Source organism: Ranitomeya variabilis, chromosome 8, assembly GCF_051348905.1.
Source record: "Ranitomeya variabilis isolate aRanVar5 chromosome 8, aRanVar5.hap1, whole genome shotgun sequence".
NCBI classification, from domain to species: domain Eukaryota; kingdom Metazoa; phylum Chordata; class Amphibia; order Anura; family Dendrobatidae; genus Ranitomeya; species Ranitomeya variabilis.
Genome location: NC_135239.1, coordinates 221323241 through 221347323, shown reverse-complemented (window position 1 = coordinate 221347323; position 24083 = coordinate 221323241). Strand labels below are relative to the sequence as shown.

General features: G+C 47.4%; 1 protein-coding gene across 1 annotated transcript in view; it reads left to right on the top strand.

Annotated features, from left to right (window-relative positions):
- Positions 1-8557: 8557 nt before the first annotated feature.
- Positions 8558-24083, top strand: part of IARS1 (isoleucyl-tRNA synthetase 1) — a 110054-nt gene continuing 94528 nt past the window's right edge. The window contains exon 1 of the mRNA XM_077277296.1: positions 8558-8697. The gene's annotated coding sequence lies outside the window, so the exon portion shown is untranslated. The remainder of the gene's footprint in view (positions 8698-24083) is intronic.

Here is a 24083-nt window from a genome sequence, read left to right as displayed (position 1 = left end):
GAATCACATTATGAACAAGCTGGAACAAAATAGAAGCAAGCGAATAAACAAAAATAAGAAAGCAGGACTTAGCTTATCTTGCAAAGAACAGGAGACCAGGAGACAGGAGCAAACAGACATAGACTGACTACATCGATTCCAGGCACTAGACTGAGTTTCCAGGAAGTCTAAATAGGAACACCCAAGGCCTAACGAACCAGGTGAGTACCAACCTGGAGAAAGATGATCCAAGTGTAATACCGCTAGTGACCACAAGAGGGAGCCAAGAAATATAGTTCACAACAGTACCCCCCCTTTAAGGAGGGGTCACCGAACCCTCACCAAGACCACCAGGGCGATCAGGATGAGCAGCGTGAAAGGCACGCACCAAATCGGCCGCATGAACATCAGAGGCGACCACCCAGGAATTATCCTCCTGACCATAGCCCTTCCATTTGACCAGATACTGAAGCCTCCGTCTAGAGAGACGAGAATCCAAGATCTTCTCCACCACGTACTCCAACTCACCCACAACCAAGACCGGAGCCGGAGGGTCAACAGCAGGAACCACAGGCACAACGTACCGCCGTAACAAAGACCTATGGAACACATTGTGAATGGCAAATGACACCGGAAGATCCAAATGAAAAGACACCGGATTAAGGACTTCCAAAATTTTATAAGGACCAATAAAGCGAGGCTTAAACTTAGGAGAGGAAACCTTCAGAGGGACATACCGAGAAGATAACCAAACCAAATCCCCAACACGAAGTCGGGGACCCACACCGCGGCGGCGGTTGGCAAAACGCTGAGCCTTCTCCTGTGACAACTTCAAGTTGTCCACCACATGATTCCAAATCCGCTGCAACCTATCCACCACGGAATCCACCCCAGGACAGTCAGAAGGTTCAACATGACCCGAGGAAAAACGAGGATGAAAACCAGAGTTGCAGAAAAATGGCGAAACCAAAGTAGCGGAACTAGCCCGATTATTGAGGGCAAACTCAGCCAATGGCAAGAAGGTCACCCAATCATCCTGATCCGCAGAAACAAAACATCTCAAATAAGCCTCCAGCGTCTGATTGGTTCGCTCCATTTGGCCATTAGTCTGAGGATGAAAGGCAGATGAAAACGACAAATCAATGCCCATCTTAGCACAAAAAGATCGCCAGAATCTGGACACAAACTGGGATCCTCTGTCAGACACGATATTCTTAGGAATGCCATGCAAGCGAACCACATTCTGAAAGAACAAAGGAACCAGATCAGAAGAGGAAGGCAACTTAGGCAAGGGCACCAAATGGACCATCTTGGAAAAGCGATCACACACCACCCAGATGACAGACATACCTTGAGACACCGGAAGATCTGAAATGAAATCCATGGAAATGTGTGTCCAGGGCCTCTTCGGGACGGGCAAGGGCAAAAGCAACCCGCTGGCACGAGAACAGCAAGGCTTAGCCCGAGCACAAATCCCACAGGACTGCACAAAAGAACGCACATCCCGCGACAAGGAAGGCCACCAAAAGGACCTAGCCACCAAATCTCTGGTACCAAAAATCCCAGGATGCCCCGCCAACACTGAGGAATGAACCTCGGAGATAACTCTGCTGGTCCATTTATCAGGAACAAACAGTCTATCAGGTGGGCAAGGGTCAGGTCTACCAGCCTGAAATCTCTGCAACACACGACGCAAATCAGGAGAAATGGCCAACAAGATTACTCCCTCTTTAAGAATACCAGCTGGCTCTGAGACTCCCGGAGAGTCAGGCACAAAACTCCTAGAAAGAGCATCAGCCTTCACATTCTTCGAACCAGGCAGGTACGAGACCACAAAGTCAAAACAGGAGAAAAACAACGACCAACGAGCCTGTCTAGGATTCAGGCGCTTAGCAGACTCGAGATACATCAAATTTTTGAGATCTGTCAAGACCACCACACGATGCTTAGCTCCCTCGAGCCAATGACGCCACTCCTCAAATGCCCACTTCATGGCCAACAACTCCCGATTACCAACATCATAGTTCCGCTCCGCAGGCGAAAATTTCCTAGAAAAAAAAAGCACAAGGTCTCATCACAGAGCAACCAGAGCCTTTCTGCGACAAAACAGCCCCTGCACCGATCTCAGAAGCGTCCACTTCAACCTGAAAGGGAAGTGAGACATCAGGCTGGCACAAAACAGGCGCCGAAGTAAACCGGCGCTTCAGCTCCCGGAAAGCCTCCACGGCTGCCAGAGCCCAATTAGCCACATCAGAACCTTTCTTGGTCATATCCGTCAAAGGTTTAACAACGCTAGAGAAATTAGCAATAAAACGACGGTAGAAATTAGCAAAACCCAAGAACTTCTGAAGACTCTTAACAGACTTAAAAGACTTTACACGTGCTGCGCCGATTCTTTGGAATGCACTACCTAGTTTAATACGATTAATCCCCAATCCCCACAGTTTTAAGCGTGCCCTAAAAACGCATTTGTTCAGACTGGCCTACCGCCTCAACGCATAAACCTAACTATCCCTGTGTGGCCTATTAAAAATAGAAAAAAAAAAAAAACACATAATCAGGTTCCTTGCATCGTGTTCTCATACACTTTATGCAGTTAATAGCACTCTGTGTCTGTACTGCTACATACTTAGGCAGTTAACTGGTTCATGCAGCTTTACATGAACACCCGAGCCTTACACTATGGCTGGTCCAAATAACTAAAGCAATTGTTACCATCCACCTCTCGTGTCTCCCCTTTTCCTCATAGTTTGTAAGCTTGCGAGCAGGGCCCTCATTCCTCCTGGTATCTGTTTTGAACTGTGATTTCTGTTATGCTGTAATGTCTATTGTCTGTACAAGTCCCCTCTATAAGTTGTAAAGCGCTGCGGAATATGTTGGCGCTATATAAATAAAAATGATTATTATTATTATATTATAACAGACGTGGGTTGAGTCCAATCATGAATAGCTCGGACCTTGACTGGGTCCATCTCTACTGTAGAAGGGGAGAAAATGAAACCCAGAAAGGAAACCTTCTGCACTCCAAAGAGACACTTTGAGCCCTTCACAAACAAAGCATTATCACGCAAAACCTGAAACACCATCCTGACCTGCTTTACATGAGAATCCCAATCATCAGAAAAAAACAGAATATCATCCAGATAAACAATCATAAATTTATCTAGATACTTCCGGAAGATGTCATGGATAACAGACTGAAACACTGAAGGAGCATTAGAAAGCCCAAAAGGCATCACCAAGTACTCAAAATGACCTTCGGGCGTATTAAACGCAGTTTTCCATTCATCTCCCTGCTTAAAGGTAAGGTACCGCGTTTGTAGATTATTAATAAATCAATGTAATGTAGCATAACATGCTGCTATAACCAAGTTTTAAATGCATGTGAAACAGATTTCGTGTGTTATGTGTTTAAAGAAGGAACTGGGGGCTGACATCTTGGTTTTGCAGCAGTAGCAGGGCACTAACAGTGTCATTTTACAGCACCCCATGGACATAGGAGATAATAGACTGGCGCTGACCCTATCTTTAACATTGGAGAGGTGTTAGCAGTGAGCTGGGCACGCCTCTGTGGGCTGCACAACTCACTGCTGTAGGTGTGACTAGCAGCCATTTTATTATAGCCCAGTGCTCTCTGCCCAGCTCCACTTACTCTCTATCACAGGAGCTCCATTCACTCCATTAAGCTGCATTCCCAGCCTGCAGAGGAGGTGACACCTGACACCTCTCTCAGCCATACAATGTATCTCTCCCCTCCCTCCACAATGCCTGGCCATTCACTGCAGACCTGGAGCTCCTTCTTATCTTACTGAGGGATGAGTCACAGACAGCTCTGCACAGACAATGCTGCTCCATACACACCACATAAACTAACTGTGCTTCTGATGCACTAACTGCTGGTGATAGCAGATCACAGGGCAGTCACACACAAAATGGCTCTGCCCTGTGATGCTGCTCTTCATTCTGCCCCAGGGATATTAGACCACCCAAAAGGGGAGGGAAATGCTGATGTCAGCAGTTACTGCCCAGATTTTCCAGCTAACAGTAAAGCTGGTAAGTCTTACTATAGCTGCTTGAGGTCTAAAACGGAAAATGCTCCCCCTAGTGGTCAATATATTAATATTTTTCATATAGAAATGTTTGCAAACATTGCATTAATACATTTTATTTACTATTTTAAGCTTAATTTCACAAAAAAACAAACTACAAGAAAACTGGTGGCACCTTCCCTTTAATGCGCACAAGGTTGTACGCACCACGAAGATCTTGGTGAACCACTTGGCACCCTTAATCCGAGCAAACAAGTCCGACAATAGTGGCAAAGGATACTGAAATTTGACCGTGATTTTATTCAGAAGCCGATAGTCTATACAAGGTCTCAAAGACCCGTCTTTCTTGGCTACAAAAAAGAATCCCGCACCAAGAGGGGAAGAGGATGGACGAATATGTCCCTTCTCCAAAGACTCCTTTATATAAGAACGCATTGCGGCATGCTCAGGTACAGATAAATTAAATAATCGTCCCTTAGGCCTCAAGAGAAAGGACCCCAAAGTTATAATACAAGCCCCCAACAAATAATAACGGTGAGGTAAGAAGAAAAGACAAACGTAAGAATGAACTAGATTTAGCAAAGAGAGGCCCACTAATTAATAGCAGAAAATAGGAAGGAGACTTGTACGGTCAGCAAAAACCCTACAAAAATATCCACGCTGAATATCCAAGAACCCCCGCAGCGACTAACGGTGTGGGGGGAGAATATCAGCCCCCTAGAGCTTCCAGCAAAAATCAGGAATCACATTATGAACAAGCTGGAACAAAATAGAAGCAAGCGAATAAACAAAAATAAGAAAGCAGGACTTCGCTTATCTTGCAAAGAATAGGAGACCAGGAGACAGGAGCAAACAGACATAGACTGACTACATCGATTCCAGGCACTAGACTGAGTTTCCAGGAAGTCTAAATAGGAACACCCAAGGCCTAACGAACCAGGTGAGTACCAAACTGGAGAAAGATGATCCAAGTGTAATACCGCTAGTGACCACAAGAGGGAGCCAAGAAATATAGTTCACAACAGGCATGTATGGGGCCATAACTGCATGGAGCATTATATGGGGCCATAACTGCAAGCAGCATTATATGGGGCATCTATGGGGCCATAACTGCATGGAGCATTATATGGGGCCATAACTGCATAGAGCATTATATGGGGCATCTATGGGGCCATAACTGCATAGAGCATTATACTACGTGGCTGGGCAATATACTACGTGGACATGCATATACTAGAATACTGCCCTACCTAAAGTCACCAATGACCTACTAACTGCCAGGAGCAAGCGACACTACTCTGTCCTCCTTCTCCTGGACCTGTCTTCTGCCTTTGACACTGTGGACCACTCCCTTCTGCTACAAATCCTTTCATCTCTTGGCATCAGACTTGGCCCTTTCCTGGATCTCGTCATATCTGACAGACCGGATATTCAGTGTCTCCCTCTCCCACACCACCTCCTCACCTCGCCCCTTGTCAGTCGGTGTTCCTCAAGGCTCTGTTCTAGGACCCCTACTCTTCTCCATCTACACCTTCGGTCTGGGACAGCTCATAGAATCCTACGGTATGCAGTACCATCTCTATGCTGACGACACGCAGCTCTACCTATCCGTACCTGACCTCACCTCCTTACCAAAATCCCACAGTCTGCTATTTCAGCCTTCTTTTCTGCTCACTTTCTACAACTGAACATGGACAAATCAGAATTCATCATCTTTCCCCCCCTCTCACTCTACCCCTCCACCAGACCTATCCATCAATGTCAATGGCTGCTCACTTTCCCCAGTCCCACACGCCCGGTGACTCGGGGTGATCCTCGACTCTGCCCTCTCTTTCAAGCCACATATCCAAGCCCTTGCCTCCTCCTGCTGCCTCAAACTCAAAAACATTTCCCGGACCGCAACACCGCAAAAACACTAGTGCATGCCCTTATCTCCTGCCTCGACTACTGCAACCTCCTACTCTCTGGCCTCCCCTCTAGCACTCTGGCACCACTCCAATCCATCCTACACTCTGCTGCCCGACTAATCTACCTGTCTCCCCACTATTCCCCAGCCTCTCTCCTATGCCAAGCCCTTCATTGGCTTCCTATCGCCCAGAGACTCCAGTTCAAAACCCTCACAATGACCTACAAAGCCATCCACAACCTATCTGCTCCATACATCTGTGACATGATCTCCCGGTACCTACCAACACGCAACCTCCGATCCTCTCAAGACCTCCTTCTCTACTCCCCTCTCATCTCTTCTTCCCACAACCGCATCCAAGACTTCTCCCATGCTTCCCCCATACTCTGGAACTCTCTACCCCAGGACATCAGACTCTTGCCTACCATAGAAACCTTCAAAAAGAACCTGAAGACTCACCTCTTCCGACAAGCCTACAACCTGCAGTGATCCTCAACTTACTGAACCGCCGCACGACCAGCTCTACCCTCTCCTAGTGTATCACCCGTCCCCTGCAGACTGTGAGCCCTCACGGGCAGGGTCCTCCCTCCTTATGTACCCGTATGCCTTGTTTTTTGCTCATGTTTAATGTATTTGTTTATATTTGCCCCGTATTTCACATGAAAAGCGCCGTGGAATAAATGGTGCTATAAAAATGTATAATAATAATAATACCCGATGCGTTAGAATCGGGCCACCATCTAGTATATATATATAATTGTCTAAGGGGTACTTCCGTCTTTCTGTCGGCAACTTCCGTCACGGAAATCCCGAGTTGCCGATTGGTCTCGCCAGCTGCCTGTCATGGCTGCTGCGACCAATCAGCGACGGCCACAGTCCGATTAGTCCCTCCCTACTCCCCTGCAGTCAGTGCCTGGCGCCCGCATACTCCCCTCCAGTCACCGCAAACACGGGGTGAATGCCAGCGGTAACGGACAGCGTTATGCCGCGGGTAATGCACTCAGTTATCGCTGCTATTAACCCTGTGTGCCCCCAACTTTTTACTAAATGCTGCCTATGCAGCATCAATAGTAAAAAGATGTAATGTTAAAAATAATTTAAAAAAAAACAAAAACACAAAAACCGGCTATTCTCACCCTCCGTAGTCCGCCTAGGCGCGCTTGGCTGCCACCATCTTCCGTTCCCAGAGATGCATTGCGAAATTACCCGAGACCGCTAAGTCATGTGGGTGATTTTGCAACGCATCCTGGGAACGGAAGATGGCGGCAGCCGCGCACACATCGCCAGAGGTTCGTTGGATCCTGGAGGGTGAGTATATAACTATTTTTTATTTTAATTATTTTTTTAAACAGGGATATGGTGCCCACACTACTGTATACTGCGTGGCTGCTATATACTACGTGGCCAGTGTTAGATACTGCGTGGGCTGTGCTATAAATTACGTGGCGTGTGTTCTATATTACGTCGCCTGTGTTATATACTGCGTGGGCTGTGTTATATACTGCGTGGCCTGTATTAACGCATCGGATGTACGCGTCAGAAATGCTGCGGACACCACAAATGTGAAACTGGCCTTATTCAAATGTATGAAAACCGTCTGCCCACTTCGATGTCAATTCTGATGCCCAGAACCCATTTGGGCCAGGCTAGAGGGGCCTGTTTTTGATGCGGGCCATCACTGTCTATCTGCGGTCCTCCCCTCACGCGTCTCCACGCTGCGACCCCCCCGGTCCTCCCCTCACGCGGCTCCACGCTGCGGCCTCCCCTCACGCGGCTCCACGCGGCGGCCCCCCCCGGTCCTCCCCTCACGCGGCTCCACGCTGCGGCCCCCCCCCCGGTCCTCCCCTCACGCGGCTCCACGCTGCGGCCCCCCCCGGTCCTCCCCTCACGCGGCTCCACGCTGCGGCCCCCCCCCGGTCCTCCCCTCACGCGGCTCCACGCTGCGGCCCCCCCCCGGTCCTCCCCTCACGCGGCTCCACGCTGCGGCCCCCCCCGGTCCTCCCCTCACGCGGCTCCACGCTGCGGCCCCCCCCCGGTCCTCCCCTCACGCGTCTCCACGCTGCGGCCCCCCCCGGTCCTCCCCTCACGCGGCTCCACGCTGCGGCCCCCCCCCGGTCCTCCCCTCACGCGGCTCCACGCTGCGGCCCCCCCCCGGTCCTCCCCTCACGCGGCTCCACGCTGCGGCCCCCCCCGGTCCTCCCCTCACGCGGCTCCACGCTGCGGCCCCCCCCCGGTCCTCCCCTCACGCGTCTCCACGCTGCGGCCCCCCCCGGTCCTCCCCTCACGCGGCTCCACGCTGCGGCCCCCCCCCCGGTCCTCCCCTCACGCGTCTCCACGCTGCGGCCCCCCCCGGTCCTCCCCTCACGCGTCTCCACGCTGCGGCCCCCCCGGTCCTCCCCTCACGCGTCTCCACGCTGCGGCCCCCCCCGGTCCTCCCCTCACGCGTCTCCACGCTGCGGCCCCCCCCCCGGTCCTCCCCTCACGCGGCTCCACGCTGCGGCCCCCCCCGGTCCTCCCCTCACGCGGCTCCACGCTGCGGCCCCCGAATTCCTCGCCAGTGGCCTCAGCACAAAGCTTCCTGCTGAAAGACTGGACTGCCCTCGAGTCGTCCTGAGGGAGGCCCCGCCCCTTCCGGTGACATCTCCCCTCAAAAAATCAACTCCATTCTAGACCCTCCGAGAAACACCACGTGACATCTCACCTCTTATTTCCGGTTCCGCTCTTGTTGCTCTGGAGTTACATCATCCTGCCTGACAGAGACCGGTGAGTGTGCACGTCATGTGTCCCCCTGTATACAGCTCCTGTATACTGCCCCTATATATACTGCCCCATGTGTCTACATCCCCATGTGTCTACATCCCCTGTATACAGCCCCTATATATACTGCCCCATGTGTCTACATCCCCTGTATACAGCTCCTGTATACTGCCCCATGTGTCTACATCCCCTGTATACAGCCCCTATATATACTGCCCCATGTGTCTACATCCCTTATATACTGCCCCATGTGTCTACATCCCCTGTATACAGCTCCTATATATACTGCCTCATGTGTCTACATCCCCTGTATACAGCTCCTATATATACTGCCCCATGTGTCTACATCCCCTGTATACAGCTCCTATATATATATATATATCTATATATATAATTGTCTAAGGGTTTTTCCGTCTGTCTGTCTGTCTGTCTGTCTGTCTGTCTGTCCTGGAAATCCCGCGTCTCTGATTGGTCGAGGCCGCCAGGCCTCGACCAATCAGCGACGGGCACAGCATGGCGACGATGATGTCACAATGGAAATCCCAAGTCTCTGATTGGTCGAGGCCGCCAGGCCTCGACCAATCAGCGACGGGCACAGTATCGACGTAGATGTCATAATGGTTGCCATGGCGACGATGATGTCATAAAGGTTGCCTCGACCAATCAGCGACGGGCACAGTCTGCCGCGAATTCTGGAATCATCATTGTCCATATACTACGGGGACATGCATATTCTAGAATACCCGATGCGTTAGAATCGGGCCACAGTCTAGTATCTATATATATAATTGTCTAAGGGTTTTTCCGTCTGTCTGTCTGTCTGTCTGTCTGTCTGTCTGTCTGTCCTGGAAATCACTCCATATAAGGTATGGTCTACAAACAGGATACCTTATATGGAGTGGTCGACGGTTTGTCGGGCGGCCTCGACCAATCAGAGATGGGCACAGCATGGCGACGATGATGTCATAATGGTTGCCATGGCGACGATGATGTCATAAAGGTTGCCTCGACCAATCAGCGACGGGCACAGTCTGCCGCGAATCACATACTACGGGGACATGCATATTCTAGAATACCCGATGCATACTAGACTGTGGCCCGATTCTAATGCATCGGGTATTCTAGAATATGCATGTCCCCGTAGTATGTGATTCGCGGCAGACTGTGCCCGTCGCTGATTGGTCGAGGCAACCTTTATGACATCATCGTCGCCATGGCAACCATTATGACATCATCGTCGCCATGCTGTGCCCATCTCTGATTGGTCGAGGCCGCCCGACAAACCGTCGACCACTCCATATAAGGTATGGTCTACAAACCGCCGACCACTCCATATAAGGTATGGTCTACAAACCGCCGACCACTCCATATAAGGTATGGTCTACAAACCGCCGACCACTCCATATAAGGTATCCTGTTTGTAGACCATACCTTATATGGAGTGATTTCCAGGACAGACAGACAGACAGACAGACAGACAGACAGACAGACAGACAGACGGAAAAACCCTTAGACAATTATATATATAGACTAGACTGTGGCCCGATTCTAATGCATCGGGTATTCTAGAATATGCATGTCCCCGTAGTATGTGATTCGCGGCAGACTGTGCCCGTCGCTGATTGGTCGAGGCAACCTTTATGACATCATCGTCGCCATGGCAACCATTATGACATCATCGTCGCCATGCTGTGCCCATCTCTGATTGGTCGAGGCCGCCCGACAAACCGTCGACCACTCCATATAAGGTATGGTCTACAAACCGCCGACCACTCCATATAAGGTATGGTCTACAAACCGCCGACCACTCCATATAAGGTATCCTGTTTGTAGACCATACCTTATATGGAGTGATTTCCAGGACAGACAGACAGACAGACAGACGGAAAAACCCTTAGACAATTATATATATAGATATATATACACTGCCCAATGTGTCTACATCCCCATGTGTCTACATCCCCTGTATACAGCCCCTATATATACTGCCCCATGTGTCTACATCCCCTGTATACAGCCCCTATATATACTGCCCCATGTGTCTACATCCCTTATATACTGCCCCATGTGTCTACATCCCCTGTATACAGCTCCTATATATACTGCCTCGTGTCTACATCCCCTGTATACAGCTCCTATATATACTGCCCCATGTGTCTACATCCCCTGTATACAGCTCCTATATATACTGCCTCATGTGTCTACATCCCCTGTATACAGCCCCTATATATACTGCCCCATGTGTCTATATCCCGTATATACAGCTCCTATATATACTGCCCCATGTGTCTACATCCCCTGTATACAGCTCCTATATATACTACCCCATGTGTCTACATCCCCTGTATACAGATCCTATATATACTGCCTCATGTGTCTACATCCCCTGTATACAGCTCCTATATATACTGCCTCATGTGTCTACATCCCCTGTATACAGCTCCTATATATACTGACCCATGTGTCTACATCCCCTGTATACAGCCCCTATATATACTGCCCCATGTGTCTACATCCCCTGTATACAGCCCCTATATATACTGCCCCATGTGTCTACATCCCCTGTATACAGCTCCTATATACTGGCCCATATGTCTATATCCTCTGTGTCACAGATCCCTCTCTGTGCTGTCACTAATTCGTCACATGCCCGCTCTCACACGTGACTTGGGGTTGTGCCTGCAAAGGTTAATCTATCTCCCCACTCTCAGTCCAGCATTCAACCTCTGTCCTATGCTGTAATGGGAGCATAAATCACACAGTGACCCAGGCCACACACCCGCTCATACACGCTGCCACCACTCACCGACAGGCCACACACCCGCTCATACACACTGCTACCACTCACCGAATACACTGGCAATGAGTCCCTGAATATTACTAATACTGTCTACCACTCATAAGCCTTACACACCTTAGGCCATGGATTCTTTAGAACATACAAGGTTCAACTGTTAAAGTTTTATGGTTTAATACAAAAAAGGTTCAGTGCTTACTGTAAAGAAAAGGTATAAAAATATGGTAGTAAAAAGACATACAGATATGCAAAACAGTATAAAATAAACAGGAGAAAACCTACAGAAATATCTAACTTGTAGTCCTCTTCTGCTCCCTGAGGGGGGCGAATATGGAGTTGGTGGAACACATCAGTCTCCCAGGCTGCCCTCACATGTCAACACGATTCTACCCTGTTTCCCTGAAAATAAGACAAGAAAAAGAACAGGGCCACAAAACATAGGGGCTCTAAAATGGCTCCCACACACTTTCTGGACACTGTACCGCTACCGTAACAATCACCCACAGCAGTTCCTTTACCGTAGCAGCCCCATCATCATTTTGCAGCCCCAAATATTCCCACCATCCCATTGCAGCCCTCATCATCCCTTTACAGACCCCAATACAGCACCCCCCATCATTCCATTACAGCCCCCATCATTCTACAGTACAGTATTGCAGCCTCCCATCATCCCGGTATCCCACTGTAGCCTCCCGTTATCACAGTATCCCACTGCAGCCTCCCATGTGTGTACCACACACACACACACACACACACACACACACACACACACACACACACACACACACACACACACACACACACACACACACACCCCCCTTAGGCCAGTCTCACACGTCCAGATAATTCCGGTACCGGAGTTGTCCGTGAGCTCACGTGGCACACGTGCGGCACCCAAACTTTGGGTGACCCCAAACTTTATTTTTAACAAAAAAACTTAATTTTTTTTCATCCCTTCTCTCCTGCGAGTGCTGCAGGTGAGAAGACATGAATGCCGCCTTCAGCACCGCACGCAGGGGACTGTAGCGCTGTCTCTCCTGCACGGTCTGTGTGGTCCTCAGGCGGCACACGGCTGCCGCACTTGTGCCACGTGAGCACAGAGACACACGGACACGGATAACTCCTGCATGCCCCATGAACAGAACAAGGCATGCCTTATTTTCGGAGGGGGGGGCCTTATATTAGCAGGCACAGTGCTCCCCCTAGCATGCTTTACTTTCGGGAGGGCGCACTATTTTCGAGGAAACACGGTATGCATACTGGCCTAATTTATAGATTTACTCTGGAGGTCAGATTTCTAGACCAGCCCCTCAGGTTAAAATCATAATTGCTTGTTTTTGATTGGACCGCGGCTGCTCCCCCCCCCCCCCCCAGTGAATATATTATTTGCTCTGAGATTCCCTGTGTAAAAGTTCTCACAGATAGTGTCAGGCTGTAATTGACATCTCTTCCAAAGAGCTAGGAGGTGTCAAATGTTCCCTTTCTTCTTGGTTCCCAGCACGACCCCCTGGTGAGATTGGAGACAGAAGTCTACTTGTCCCAGGAAAGTACATATTAACACCTGAGTGAGACCTGCAGCCTTCAGGACAGATGTTACACTACCAATAGTCACACAATAAACCTATACATATTTCACTGCACACGTGTGTGTATATATAATTGAAAATTCACACTGAAGGTATCAAAACTATGAACTAACACATGTGGAATTATATACTTAACAAAAAAGTGTGAAACAACTGAAAATATGTCTTATATTCTAGGTTCTTCAAAGTAGCCACCTTTTGCTTTGATGACTGCTTTGCACACTCTTAGCATTCTCTTGATGAGCTTCAAGAGGTAGTCACCGGGAATGGTCTTCCAACAATCTTGAAGGAGTTCCCAGAGATGCTTAGCACTTGTTGGCCCTTTTGCCTTCACTCTGCGGTCCAGCTCACCCCAAACCATCTCTATTGGGTTCAGGTCTGGTGACTGTGGAGGGCAGGTCATCTGGTGTAGCACCCCATCACTCTCCTTCTTGGTCAAATAGCCCTTACACAGCCTGGAGGTGTGTTTGGGGTCATTGTCCTGTTGAAAAGTAAATGATGGTCCAACTAAACGCACAATGGATGGAATAGCATGCCGCTGCAAGATGCTGTGGTAGCCATGCTGGTTCAGTATGCCTTCAATTTTGAATAAATCCCCAACAGTGTCACCAGCAAAGCACCCCCACACCATCACACCTCCTCCTCCATGCTTCACGGTGGGAACCAGGCATGTCCAGTCCATCCGTTCACCTTTTCTGCGTCGCACAAAGACACGGTGGTTGGAACCAAAGATCTCAAATTTGGACTCTTCAGACCAAAGCACAGATTTCCACTGGTCTAATGTCCATTCCTTGTGTTCTTTAGCCCAAACAAGTCTCTCCTGCTTGTTGCCTGTCCTTAGCAGTGGTTTCCTAGCAGCTATTTTACCATGAGGGCCGGCTGCACAAAGTCTCAGTTTCACTTTTTTGTTAAGTATATAATTCCACATGTGTTAATTCATAGTTTTGATGCCTTCAGTGTAAATTTATAATTTTCATAGTCATGAAAATAAAGGAACATCTTTAAATGAGGTGTGACTAAACTTTTGGGGGATATATATATATATATATATATATATATTAGATGGTGGCCCAATTCTAACGCGTCGGGTATTCTAGAATATGCATGTCCACGTAGTATATTGGTCAGCCACGTAGTATACAGCACAGAGCCACGTAGTATATTGCCTAGTTACATAGTTATTAAGGTTGAAGGAAGACTTTAAGTCCATCTAGTTCACCCCATAGCCTAACCTAACATGCCCTAACATGTTGATCCAGAGGAAGGCAAAAAAAAACCATGTGGCAAAGAGTAAGCTCCACCATATGGAAAAAAATTCCTTCCCGACCCCACATACGGCAATCAGACTAGTTCCCTGGATCAACGCCCTATCAAGGAATCTAGTGTATATACCCTGTAACATTATACTTTTCCAGAAAGGCATCCAGTCCCCTCTTAAATTTAAGTAATGAATCACTCATTACAACATCATACGGCAGAGAGTTCCATAGTCTCACTGCTCTTACAGTAAAGAATCCGCGTCTGTTATTATGCTTAAACCTTCTTTCCTCCAGACGTAGAGGATGCCCCCTTGTCCCTGTCTCAGGTCTATTATTAAAAAGATCATCAGAAAGGTCTTTGTACTGTCCCCTCATATATTTATACATTAACATAAGATCACCCCTTAGCCTTCGTTTTTCCAAACTAAATAGCCTCAAGTGTAATAACCTATCTTGGTATTGCAGACCCCCCAGTCCTCTAATAACCTTGGTCGCTCTTCTCTGCACCCGCTCCAGTTCAGCTTTGTCTTTCTTATACACCGGAGACCAGAACTGTGCACAGTATTCTAAGTGTGGTCGCACTAGTGACTTGTATAGAGGTAAAATTATGTTCTCCTCATGAGCATCTATGCCTCTTTTAATGCACCCCATTATTTTATTAGCCTTTGTAGCAGCTGCCTGACACTGGCCACTGAATATGAGTTTGTCATCCACCCATACACCCAGGTCTTTTTCATTGACGGTTTTGCCCAGAGTTTTAGAATTAAGCACATAGTTATACATCTTCTACCCAAGTGCATGACCTTACATTTATCCCCATTAAAGCTCATTTGCCATTTATCAGCCCAAGCTTCTAGTTTACATAAATCATCCTGTAATATAAAATTGTCCTCCCCTGTATTGATTACCCTGCAGAGTTTAGTGTCATCTGCAAATATTGAAATTCTACTCTGAATGCCCCCTACAAGGTCATTAATAAATATGTTAAAAAGAAGAGGGCCTAATACTGACCCCTGTGGTACCCCACTTCTAACCGCGACCCAGTCCGAGTGTGCTCCACTAATAACCACCCTTTGTTTCCTATCCCTGAGCCAGCTCTCAACCCACTTACACATATTTTCCCCTATCCCCATTATTCTCATTTTATGTAACAACCTTTTGTGTGGCACCGTATCAAAAGCTTTTGAAAAGTCCATATACACTACATCTACTGGGTTCCCTTGGTCCAGTCCAGAACTTACCTCTTCATAGAAGCTGATCAGATTAGTCTGACATGAACGGTCCCTAGTAGGGTTGAGCGAAACGGGTCGTTCATTTTCATAAGTCGCCGACTTTTGGCAAAGTCGGCGTCTCATGAAACCCGACCCGATCCCTGTGTGGGGTCGGCCATGCGGTACGCGATCTTGGCGCCAAAGTCGCGTTTCGTATGACGCGATTAGCGCCATTTTTTCAGCCAATGAATGAGCGTGGGCAGAGTGATGAGAGAGAGAGATTTAAAAAAAAAAAAATTATCGTCACGAGGTTTCGTGTTTCGGCCGAAACCTGACTTTTCACTGTGGTCGGCCGATTTCAGTCGACTCGACTTTTAAGACAGTCGGGTTTCAGAAAACCCGACTCGACCCTAAAAAACTAAAGGTCGCTCAACCCTAGTCCCTAGTAAACCCGTGCTGATACTGGGTCATGAGGTTATTCCTCCTCAGATGCTCCAGCATAGCATCCCTTAGAATGCCCTCCAGGATTTTACCCACAGTAGAGGTTAAGCTTACTGGCCTATAATTACCGAGTTCAGTTTTTGCCCCTTTTTTGAATATTGGCACCACATTTGCTATACGCCAGTCCTGTGGTACAGACCCTGTTATTATGGAGTCTTTAAAGATTACAAATAATGGTCTATCAATGACTGTACTTAGTTCCTGCAGTACTCGGGGGTGGATCCCATCCGGGCCCGGAGATTTGTCAATTTTAGTGATTTTTAGACGCCGCCGTACTTCCTGCTGGGTTAAGCAGGAAACATTTAATGGGGATTTTTTGTTATCACTGATCATATTGTCGCCATGGGATTTTCTTGTGTAAATACTGATGAAAAAGTCATTTAGCATATTGGCTTTTTCCTCATCCTCATCCACCATTTCCCCCAGACTATTTTTAAGGGGGCCAACACTATCATTTTTTAATTTCTTACTATTTATGTAGAATATTTTGGGATTATTTTTACTCTCTCTGGCAAGGAGTCTCTGTCTCAATTTTTGCTGCCTTGATTTGCTTTTTACAGAATTGATGTAATTTTCTGTATTTATTTAATGCCTCATCACTACCTACTTCCTTTAATTCTCTAAATGCTTTCTTTTTGTCCCTTATTGCGCCCCTTACAGCTCTATTTAGCCATATTGGTTTCCTCCTATTTCTAGTATGTTTATTCCCATACGGTATATACTGTGCACAGGTCCTATCCAGGAGGCTAATAAACGTCTCCCATTTTCTTTGTGTATTTTTGTGTCTCAGGATATCGTCCCAGTTAATTGCACCAAGATCCTCTCTCATCCGTTGGAAATTTGCCCTCCTGAAGTTTAGTGTCCTTGTCACCCCTCTACTACACATCTTATTAAAGGATACATGAAAACTTATTATTTTGTGATCACTATTCCCCCAGTGACCCCCAACCCTTATATTTGCTATGCGGTCTGGCCTGTTGGTTAATATTAGGTCTAGCAGTGCCCCCCTCCTTGTTGGGTCCTGAACCAGTTGTGAAAGGTAATTGTCTCTCATAGTTGTCAGACCACGATCACCTTTGGGGAACAGAAACCTGCAGTTCCAGCAATCTATTTCAAGGTAGTTGAAGTCCCCCATAATAATGACTTCTCCTTGAGTCGCAGCTTCATCTATTTGCTTTACGAGGATATTCTCCATTGCTTCCATTATTTTTGGAGATTTGTAACAAACCCCTATCAGAAATTTATTATTTTTCCCCCCTCCCCTTATCTCCACCCACAGGGACTCTACATTTTCATTAAATTCACCTATATTATCACGCAGGATGGGTTTTAAGGACGATTTTACATACAGACACACCCCACCCCCTCGCTTATCTGTACGGTCATTTCTGAACAGGCTATAGCCCTGCAAGTAAACAGCCCAGTCATGGCTCTCATCCAGCCACGTCTCAGATATCCCCACCATATCATAATTATGCTCCAACAACATTAATTCTAATTCCTCCATTTGCCCAGCCGCGTAGTATATTGCCCAGCCGCGTAGTATATTGCCCAGCCGCGTAGCATACAGCACAGCGATGTAGTATACAGCACAGAGCCACGTAGCATACAGCACAGAGCCACGTAGCATATTGCCCAGCCACGTAGTATATTGCCCAGCCACGTAGCATACAGCACAGAGCCACGCAGTATATTGCACAGCGATGTAGTATACAGCACAGAGCCACGTAGCATATTGCCCAGCCACGTAGCATATTGCCTAGCCACGTATGTGACAGGTTAAAAAATAAACATACTCACCTTCCGATCCGAGGGCCCCTTGTAGCTCTAACATACTCACCATACTTGTAGTTCTGTCGCCTGTGCGAGGTACAGGCGGCAGCTTCCGGTCCCAGCCTGCTCACCCAGGCGCGCAGGGCCTGTGATGACGTCGCGGTCACATGACCGTGACGTCACGGCAGGTCCTTCTGCCAGACCACCGTGCCAACGGAACGTGGCTGTTGCATCGCGAGGAGCGGGAAAGGCGGCGTAGGTGAGTATATAATCATTTTTTATTTTTTTTTATTTTTAACATTAGATGTTTTTACTATTGGCGCTGCATAGGCTGCGTCAATAGTAAAAAAAACTTGGTCACACAGGGTTAATAGCAGCGGTATCGGAGTGTGTTACCCGCGGCATAACGCGGTCCGTTACCGCCGGCATTAACCCTGTGTGAGCGGAGGGGTGTATGCGGGCACCGGGCAGTGAGTGCGGGGAGTAAGGAGCCGCCATTTTCTTCCGGACTGTGCGCGTCGCTGATTGGTCGAGTACTTCCGTCTTTCTGTCTGCAACTTCCGTCACGGAAATCCCGCGTCGCTGATTGGTCTCGCCAGCTGCCTGTCATGGCTGCCGCGACCAATCAGCGCCGGGCATAGTCCGATTAGTCCCTCCCTACTCCCTTGCAGTCAGTGCCCGGCGCCCGCTCCATGCTCCCCTCTACTCACTGCTCACTCAGGGTTAATGCCAGCGGTAACATACCGCACTATGCCGCTTGTAACGTTACCGCTGCTATTAACCCTGTGTGTCCCCAACTTTTTACTATTGACGCTGCCTATGCAGCATCAATAGTAAAAAGATCTAATGTTAAAAATAATAAAAAAACAAAAACCTGCTATACTCGCCCTCCGTAGTCCGATGATTCGCTCACGCCGGCCGCCATCTTCATTTACCAGAGATGCTTTGCGAAATTACCCAGAAGACTTAGCGTTCTCGCCAGACCGCTAAGTCATCTGGGTAATTTCGCAATGCATCCTGGGAACGGAAGATGGCGGCAGCCGCGCGCATAGGGACAGCTTCGCTGGATCCCGGTGGGTGAGTATATAACTATTTTTTGTTTTAACCCCTTCACCCCCGGAGCTGTTTTCGTTTTTCGCTCCCCTCCTTCCCAGAGCCATAACTTTTTTATTTTTCCGTCAATTTGGCCATGTGAGGGCTTATTTTTTGCGGGACGAGTTGTACTTTTGAACGACATCATTGGTTTTAGCATGTCGTGTACTAGAAAACGGGAAAAAAATTCCAAGTGCAGTGAAATTGCAAAAAAAGTGCAATCCCACACTTGTTTTTTGCTTGCCTATTTTTCTAGGTTCACTAAATGCTAAAACTGACCTGCCATTATGATTCTCCAGGTCACTACGAGTTCATAGACACCTAACATGACTAGGTTATTTTTCACCTAAGTGGTGAAAAAAAATTCCAAACTTTGCAAAAAACAAAACAAAACAAAATTGCGCCATTTTCCGATACTCGTAGCGTCTCTATTTTTCGTGATCTGGGGTCAAGTGAGGGCTTATTTTTTGCGTGCCGAGCTGGCGTTTTTAATGATAGCATTTTCGTGCAGATACATTCTTTTGATCGCCCGTTATTGCATTTTAATGCAATGTCGTGGCGACCAAAAAAACGTAAATCTGGCGTTTCGAATTTTTTTCTCATTACGCCATTTAGCAATCAGGTTAATGCTTTTTTTTTTTTTGATAGATCGGGCGATTCTGAACGCGGCGATACCAAATATGTGTAGGTTGGGGTTTTTTTTAATTGATTTATTTTGATTGGGGCGAAAGGGGGGTGATTTAAACTTTTATATTTTTTTTTATTTTTTTCACATTTTTAAAAACTTTTTTTTTTTTTACTTTTGCCATGCTTCTATAGCCTCCATGAGAGGCTAGAAGCAGGCACAGCCCGATCGGCTCTGCTATGCAGCAGTGATCATAAGATCGCTGCTACACAGCAGATTTGCAGGTGTGCTGTGAGCGCCGACCACAGGGGGGAGCTCACAGCCACCGGCAATCAGTAACCATAGAGGTCTCAAGGACCTCTATGGTTACAATGGAGAAGCATCGCCGACCCCCGATCATGTGACGGGGGTCGGCGATGCGCTCATATCCGGCTGCACGGCCGGATGCGGTAGTTAAATGCCGCTGTCTGCGTTTGACAGCGGCATTTAACTAGTTAATAGGCGCGCGCAGATCGCGATTCTGCTCGCGCCTATTGCGGGCACATGTCAGCTGTTCAAAACAGCTGACATGTCCCGGCTTTGATGTGCGCTCACCGCCGGAGCGCACATCAAAGCGGGGGTCCCGACATGTGACGTACTATACCGTCACATGTCGGGAAGGGGTTAATTATCCTTTTTTTTTTTTTTTTTAACGGGTATGTGCCCACACTGTTATATACCGCGTGGGCTGTGTTATATACAGCGTGGCTGCTATATACTACTTGGCCAGTGTTATATACCGCGTGGCCTGTATTAACGCATCGGGTATTCTAGAATATGTATGTATATATATATATATATATATATATATATATACAACCGTATTTTCCGGCGTATGAGATGACTTTTTAACCCCTAAAAGTTGTCCCAAAAGTCGGGGGTCGTCTTATACGCCGGGTACGGCGTGTGCAGGGAGCGATCCTGGATGTTCCCAGGGTCTGAAGGAGAGGAAACTCTCCTTCAGGCCCTGGGATCCATATTCATATAAAAAATAAAGAATAAAAATAAAAAATATGGATATACTCACCCCTCCGAGAAGCCTGGCTGTCACCGCTGCAAGCGTCTGCCTCCGTTCCTAAGAATTGTGAAGGACCTTCGATGACGTCGCGGTCAGGTGACCGGTCACATGAGCGGTCACGGACCAATCACAAGACCGCGACGTCATCGAAGGTCCTTCACGCTCTGCAATTCTTAGGAACGGAGGCAGACGCTTGCAGCGGTGACAGCCAGGCTTCTCGGAGGGGTGAGTATATCCATATTTTTTATTTTTTACATGAATATGGATCCCAGGGCCTGAAGGAGAGTCTCCTCTCCTTCAGACTCTGGGAACCACACGCCGCATAAGATGACTGGGCGTATAAGATGACCCCCCGTCTTATACAGCGGGCATATCCCAAATTCCATATTTTATATGGAAAAGTTGGGGGTCGTCTTATACGCCCAGTCGTCTTATACACCAGAAAATACAGTATATAGCAGCCACATAGTATATAGCACAGGCCACGTACTATTTGTCTGCTATATACTACATGAATCCTATATACTACGTGGCCTGTGCTATATACTATGTCGCTGCTATATACATACACATTCTAGAATACCCGATACGTTAGAATCGGGCCACCATCTAGAATATATATATATTATACATATATACACTAGATGGTGGCCCGACTCTAACGTATCGGGTTGTCTATAATATGCATGTCCACGTAGTATATTGCCCAGTCACGTAGTATATTGCCCAGCCACATAGTATATTGCCCAGCCACGTATGTGACAGGTTAAAAAATAAAAAATAAACATATACTCACCTTCCGATGGTACCCTTGTAGTTCTGTTGCCTGCTTCTCGCGCAGGCCCTGTGATGACGTCTCGGTCACATGACCGTGTCGCGGTCACATGACCTTGACGTCATGGCAAGTCCTTTTCGCAGACCATCCTCCCACCGGAATCTGCCTGGAGCGTCGCGAGGAGCGGGAAAGGTGAGTATATAATGATTTTTTTTTTTTTTTTTTTTTTTTAATTATTTTTACCATTAGATGTTTTTACAATTGACGCTGCATAGGCAGCATCAATAGTAAAAACTTGGTCACACAGGGTTAATAGCGGCGGTAACGGTGTGAGTTACCCGCGGCATAACGCGGTCCGTTACCGCTGGCATTAACACTGTGTGAGCGCTGACTGCGGGGAGTATGGAGCAGGCGCCGGGCAGCGACTGCAGGGGAGTAGGGAGGGACTAATCGGACTGTGGCCGTTGCTGATTGGTCGCGGCAGCCATGACAGGCAGCTGCCGAGACCAATCAGCGACTTGGATCCCTCGACAGACAGAGGCCGCGACCAATGAATATCTGTGACAGACAGACAGAAGGACAGGCAGACGGATGTAACCCTTAGACAATTATATGGTAGAATATATATATATATATACACACACACACACACACACACACACACACACACACACACACACACACACACACACACACAGACAGCTCCTGTATACTGCGTCATGTGTCTACATCTCCTATATACTTCTCCCTGTGGCCACTGCTACTGTATACTGCCCCATGTGTCTACTATGTACAGCTCCTGTATACTACCCATGTGTATTCAGCCCCCATAAACAGCCATGTGTCATCTATATAAAATCCTTAGTGCGCCATCTACGCAGTATGAATTGTCCTTAGTGCGATGTGTGCCGTGAATACAATATACAGTGGGTACGGAAAGTTTTCAGACCCCTTTAAATTTTTCACTCTCTTTTATTGCATCCATTTGGTAAATTCCAAAAAAGTTCATTTTTTTCTCATTAATGTACACTCTGCACCCCATCTTGACTGAAAAAAAACAAATGTAGAAAAACTGAAATCTCACATGGTCATAAGTCTTCAGACCCTTTGCTTAGACGCTCATATGTAAGTCACATGCTGTCCATTTCCTTGTGATCCTCCTTGAGATGGTTCTACTCCTTCATTGGAGGCCAGCTGTGTGTAATTAAACTGATAGGACTTGATTTGGAAAGGCGCACACCTGTCTATATAAGACCTCACAGCTCACAGTGCATGTCAGACCAAATGAGAATCATGAGATCAAAGGAACTGGCCAAGGAGCTCAGAGACAGAATTGTGGCACAGATCTGGCCAAGGTTACAACAGAATTTCTGCTGTACTCAAGGTTCCTAAGAGCACAGTGGCCTCCATAATCCTTAAATAGAAGAAGTTTGGGACCTCCAGAAGTCTTCCTAGACCTGGCCATCCAGTCAATCTGAGCAATCGTGGGAGAAGAGCCTTTGTGAGAGAGGTAAAGAAGAACCACAAGATCACTGTGGCTGAGCTCCAGAGATACAATAGGGAGATGGGAGAAGGTTCCACAAAGTCACCTATCACTGCAGCCCTCCACCAGTCGGACCTTTATGGCAGAGTGGTCCGACGGAAGCCTCTCCTCAGTGCAAGACATATGAAATCCCGCATAGAGTTTGCTAAAAAACACATTAAGGACTCCCAGACTATGAGAAATAAGATTCTGGTCTGATGAGATGAAGATAGACCTTCTTGGTGATAATTCTAAGCGGTCTGTGTGAAGAAAACCAGGCACTGCTCATCACCTGACCAATACAATCCCAACAGTGAAACGTGGTGGCAGCATCATGCTATGGGGGTGTTTTTCAGGGACAAGATGACTGGTTGTCATTGAAGGAAAAATGAATGCGGCCAAGTACAGAGATATCCTGAATGAAAACCTCTTCCAGAGTGCTCTGGACCTCAGACTTGGCCGAAGGTTCACCTTCCAACAAGACAATGACCCTAAGCACAGAGCTAAAATAACAAAGGAGCGGCTTCAGAAGAACTGTGACCATTCCTGACCGGCCCAGCCAGAGCCCTGACCTAAACCCAATTGAGCATCTCTGGAGAGACCTGAAAATTGCGTCCATTAACGTTCACCATCCAACCTGACGGAACTGGAGAGGATCTGCAAGGAAGAATGGCCGAGGATCCCCAAATCCAGGGGTGAAAAACTTGTTGTATCATTCCCAAGAAGACTCATGACTGTACTAGCTCAAAAGGGGCTTCTACTCAATACTGAGCAAAGGGGCTGAAGACTTATGACCACGGGATGTTTCAGTTATTTTCTTTTTTAGTAAATTTGCAAAAATTTCTACATTTGTTTTCTTTTTTCAGTCAAGATGGGGTGCAGAGTGGACATTGAGGAAAAAAATTAAATCTTTTAAATTTACCAAATGGCTGCAATGAAACAGAGTGAAAAATTTAAAGGGGTCTGAATACTTTCCATACCCACTGTATATAGCTTATTGCTGCAGCACGTGACATGTATGAAGTGTGTATATATACGCCTTTTTGCCGTACATGCCGTGTATACAGTATATATAGTCCTTATTGCCCCGTGTCATGTATACCTAGCCCTCTCTGCCAGACATACCGTGTATACACTATATATAGTTCTTTAGTGTGCTGTGTATACACTAGATCTAGTCCTTTGGTGTGCCAT